At 41.4% G+C, this 5,457-nt stretch overlaps 1 long non-coding RNA gene across 1 annotated transcript; it reads left to right on the top strand.

Annotated features, from left to right (window-relative positions):
* Positions 1 to 1,277: 1,277 nt before the first annotated feature.
* LOC119899908 lies at positions 1,278 to 3,193 on the top strand. Its single transcript, XR_005443957.1, has 2 exons — positions 1,278 to 1,366; positions 3,006 to 3,193. It is a non-coding gene; the product is annotated as an uncharacterized LOC119899908 (long non-coding RNA).
* Positions 3,194 to 5,457: the final 2,264 nt, after the last annotated feature.

Below are 5,457 nucleotides of genomic sequence, written 5' to 3'. Positions count from 1 at the left end.
ACATTATTCAAAGTGTTTAGAGTAGCTGTGTTATGTGGAGACGAGGAAAAAAAGACCGTCACTCTGTCTTTTTTCGGGGGTATTGTGCCGATATGCGGCTGGCTGTTTTGAATGAAAGGCACGGAGCCAGCGATGATCTGCCTCTGAGCCAGGAACGTCGAAGTGACAGAGCCTGAACATGCCTGTGTGAAAAGCCACAGCTGGCATGCCAGCGTTTCTGCGTTTGTTGTGGGATTTCTGTATGGAAGCGGTTGTGTTTTGGATTATGCTCGCTCATGAGTTCAAGCGAGCACGCGTACCAGCAGACACCTGGTTGCAATTTTAAAACCGCACCGTTAGTTGCCGCTGAAATCATCATAATACAATTCAATGGAAACCAAATGAAATATAACTGCTCTGCCATGAACTTTTTTAATGGCTGAAAGAGTAGCTGTGTCATGTGGAGACGGGGGGAAAAAGACGCGAGCTCCCGTCAGACTCGGGAGGAGAATTCTGATAATCCACAAGGCAGCCTTCTCACTAATTCAGAGGTTTACAGCAGCAGGGTGTTTTCCAATGTTTGAATAGTAATGAGTCAGCAGTAATTAGTGAAGAGAATCCATACAAGTCTTTCCATACAACATTTATCCAACATATAGAGCACATAGATGATTTCAAAGGCATTTAATGTGTTACGGGGTGTGGTGTGTGGACAGAGAGGACCCAAATGCAGCGTTCAGAGGGAAGGAGGTTTATTGGGGGAAAAAAGGGTGAGAGGGACTGGAGTGGAGGGAGAGGAGGACGTCGGGGAAGTACTGGCACGGGGAACCAAGGAGACCGGGGGCCAGGGAACACAGGGGCCAAGGAAGCGAGGAGAGGCAGGGGAACAGGGAGGACGCCGAGAGGGAGGTCCGAAGGGGAGTGGGCCAGTGGATGAGCCCAGCCGAACGGAGGACGAGGGTGAGAGTACCTGGGAGGGAAACAGACAAGGTTAGGGGGAGACAATGACAAGGCAAGTTTGAAAAAACAAGAAACGAGGAAGCCTGAACACAGAAGTGGCACCAGGTATGGAGCAATGACGATCAAGCAAGGATGGTGTGGAGAACCGGGGTTGAAATACAGGCTGGGATGAGGTTGATTACTGGCAGGTGTGGCAGGCTGACGAGGTGGATGATGGGTTGCAGGTGCAGGTAGTTGGCTGGGCTCAGGAGCAGAGGGAGAGAGAGCACACGGGGGAGAAAACACAGAGAGGCGGGCAGAGAACAGGAAACCAAGGGAAAAAGCAGAAAACTGATAAAAAGGAGGAAAAACCAGGACACTTACCGTCAGCCGGGCTGCCACCACAACATAATGTACAATCTCACCTTCACCATGGATGCACTAGTGGGTAAGGAGTGACATCTTGTACTCAATCCTGAGTGAGACAGGAAGCCAGTAAATTCAGAAAATTCTAAAAGGTTTAGAAACTTCGAGCACCACTGTATAGCATACATCCATGGCAATAATTAACGTCATGTAATGTTATCCAACGAAGGTTAAAATGAAGGGCAACTGGACTTGGTTGAAGCTACTGGAAGACGTTTCGTGATGAACTGAAGAAGTCCTTTGGATAAGGGACGAAACGTCTTCCAGTATCTTCAACCAAGTCCAGTTGCCCTTCATTTTAACCTTCGTTGGATAACTATGACCTGGATGACTGAGAATCTTCATAGACGTCATGTAATGTTATGTATTAATATAAATGTACGAGCTATGGCTGCAGAACATTGACTGTGAAGCCATAACACTTATGAGGTTCTCAAGAGCAACAGGCCTGTAGAAAGTCCAAAAACATAATTAAATTATAAAAGAAAAGGCTGTCAATGCTGAGAATGTCTTCTGAAGACGTCAGTCAGGTGTGTGAGGCCATATTTAAAATGTTCTGGCTGATATTGTACAACAGTATGCTTAAATCTTTTCATTTCAAGCAAAAAACTATTTATAAACTATATATATGTAAACTAACTAGAGCACAACTACCATGGCATGTGGCCTTCTTAATTCTTCTTAATTTCTAATAGTGTTGACCACAGACTCCAGACCTGTTATTGAGAGAAAGTCTGACCACTCAGTGTTCACCTGATCAACATTCAGGGCCACAGTGCTGACTTTGTAGGTGCGGGCATACTGTACTGGCTGAGGCCCAGGAGGTCTTCTGGCTGGCAGCTTTTCTGCACAGTTAGCTTCAACTTTTTAAAGGTTTCCCTCATCTAGGCCTGTGTGTTTTTTGAATAATATATACATAAATGCCAATTTGTTTTACTCATAGGGGGAGGAGCTGCTCTCATAAAACATAGGAGGGAGGAACTGCTTGGTCAGGTCAAAGTTCAACTAAAAAGCCAACGTAGTCTTTTTTTTAAATTTTAACTTTGTTTTTTGTTTGTATTTGTTAGCATACAATATCAGCCAGAACATTTTAAATGTGGCCTCAGAGGCCTGACTGACGTCCTGAGAAGACATTATCAGCATTGACAGCCTGTTTTTTAATAATGTAATTAAGTTTTTGGACTTTCTTTTGAGGACCTCGTAAAATGCTCTTAAGTCATGGCTTCACAGTCAATGTTCTGCAGCCATAGATTGTACATTAAATGCATTTGAAAGTATGTATGTGCTCTATATGTTGAATAATTGTTGTATGGAAAGTGTTCTCTTCACTTGCATGATACAGTGGGAGTGTTGTATGTTATACACATGGAGAAGAAAGATTCACACAGTATATAGCACACTGGTAAATCCTTCTTTTGGCCAGATATGAAGTTAATTAGCTAACTTAAGTTCAGGAGCAGGGCCACGCCTAAAACCACACCTCTAATCAGCTGACAAGTATATCTACACCGGGGCTATTCAACCAGCCTCCTCTGTCTCAGTTTGCTCGACCCACCCTCCCTCTCCCTTCCCTTCATCCACTCACCCTTTACCCTCTCATCCCTTCATCCCTCATCCCTTCCTATTCAACCCGGTGCACCACTCTCTCATGTCTCATCTAGGTACCGTCTGGGGGGTCAATAAATCACTCGGGCGAAACTTCTACCGAGACGGAACCCCCAGCTGCCCGCTCATCATGCAGCCTCCCAGATCAGCATCCAGATGGCATCCTTTCTCCACCTCCATTCCCCCCCTTACATTCATTCATCTATATGTACATCCAGGACATTCATTAAACCTTTAAACGACATATTGTTGTGGCGTGCTCCTTGCTAGTGAAGGCCTACATTAGGACATTTCTGATGTGCGTTTGTTGTCAGAGCTGCTGAGAAGCTGACAGCAGTGTTAGAACCAGGTTAGAACAGAAGGGCGTGCAGCTTTAACTCTGGGCTGAGGGTGAATGATGAAGATGATAACTAGGCTGCAAATAAGACATAAATATCAAAAACCAAATGAAATGAACAACAATAAATACATCTGTATCGGTAATCTGGATTCAAAACATTTACTAAAGACACAGTACAGGCCACCTGCTGGTAGAAAGGTGAAACAACTTTAAACCAGATTAAATATGAATTTAATATTCAAAATATAGCGCTGACAGTAACAACTCTGCATACACAATCATTTCTTAGGGTAACCTATATTAGCCTACCAACTGTATTGCACCAAACAATGCGCTTAAAAAGAACGTGACTCTTGCTGTTTACATGAATAAATGCACAATATTATAGTGCAGGTAATCAACTACTGTTGCTAACGTATTTCTCTTGGTCCAGGTTTATTTATTTATTTATTTTCATCTAACATCACCCTGGTATAACGTTAGTGTTGCATAATGTTACAGATCTGACCGTTCTAAAAGCTTGGCTTTTATTTTAATGTGAACTATTACTTCACCTGGTCCACCTGTCTTTATTTTCTCAACGTCTATCTTCAAACGGAGAAATAAAAATAGGAATTTCAAAAAACCAAAATCGGGCTGTTATTTGAATTTGGTTTAGTCGTTTTTCGATTCAGAAACCAAAGACGGGAGAACGACTCTTTTATTTAGTTTTTGGTTCAAAATAAAGGTGGTTTTCTCGTTCGTTCGTTTATTGGTTCAAACGAAAAAACAAACTATCAGAACGTACACGGACCTTGGAACTTGGATGGGAGGATCAGTCGTTTGGAATTGTATAATAATAATGATAATTGCATATCAAATTAACTAGATGAACACAATGCACAATATTTAAAAACTATCTATTGGAATGGAGGATCACTTGCTTGGAATTGTAGATCAAATTAACTAGATGAACACATTTGATATCTTTACATAGTAAACAAACATTTGCATATTCTCGTTTTGGAATTATGGCAGCAGAAAGGACCATTCATTTGGAATTTTAAGCGAGCACAAGCAAAGATCAACTTCTGGACTGCTTTTCAAGTCAAGGAGGATCACTCATTTGGACTCAGTGACAACCCAGTCTAACAACACTTACTAATCGCTCAGTCTATGCCTACAAGCTCAATTTTAATCACTTCTTGCTTCCAATCATGTCATTTGCTTCTTTAGCACATAGATGTTTATTGTCACACCTCTTGTCCCCAAATCAAATTCCTTGTTAGTGTAAAAACTACTTGGAAATAAAGCTGTTTCTGTTTCTGATTCTCCTTAAACCCCACATAATATCCTGCACTGCTGATCAACACATCGGTGTGTCTGGAATGTGGAGCAACTTTTTTCAGGAGACTATTGTATGACACTTGTTATGTATTCAAGTACAAGAATTGACACATTTCATAAACAACTTGAATGATATCGAGACATGAATCAGGAGCACAGATCCCATTGCTTGAAACATCTTCAATTTTTATTGAAACATGTACATGTAACTTTGAAAAACATAATTTTTCAGGCAATTTTCTATGTTTTGCATTTAAAAATTTAAATCCAAAGTAGTAAAAAAAAGAAAGGTCCGACAGATGAAGGTTAATAACTGCTGATTAAAGACATTCTTAAATATAAAATAAATGTAAGAAACATTATCTGAGGCTTCAGTATAGGCTTGGGTATAAACAGCCACTACAACAACATCAAAACTTGTAGTCTGATGGCACAGATTGACAGCTTGTCAGCTTGCATCTGAATTATTGAGAGTAAATCCAAGTTCTTGACTTCAGTTTCTTTATCACAGAAGCTGAAGCAGAAAAACAGAAAACGTGCAAAGAAAAGCCCTTCAGTTATCTTTCTTTAGTCTTTTTCTTTTGAGGTCACTTGGTGCCTTCTTTCTTTTTAGAACATTTTTTGGGGAGGACCAAGATTTGGGGGGGTTGCGAAGCATTTCTGGTCTCAACAGCAGCCTTGCAGCCTTTGCTCTTGTTGTATATTCAGTTTGTTGTCCATCTCCTTCGTCTGTCCCAGCAGTTTGGGTCCTTGTGTTTGTGTTGCCTTCAGTTGTCTCCTTGTCTCTGCTTTCTTCTTGGTCTTTCATCCTTGGTCTCTTGTGTCCTTTATTTTTTCTTGTT

This window comes from Micropterus salmoides, unplaced genomic scaffold, assembly GCF_014851395.1.
Source record: "Micropterus salmoides isolate LMB-PRFRI ecotype aquatic unplaced genomic scaffold, ASM1485139v1 Ms_hic_scaffold_12, whole genome shotgun sequence".
Lineage (NCBI taxonomy): Eukaryota > Metazoa > Chordata > Actinopteri > Centrarchiformes > Centrarchidae > Micropterus > Micropterus salmoides.
This window is presented reverse-complemented; position numbering and strand designations above follow the sequence as displayed.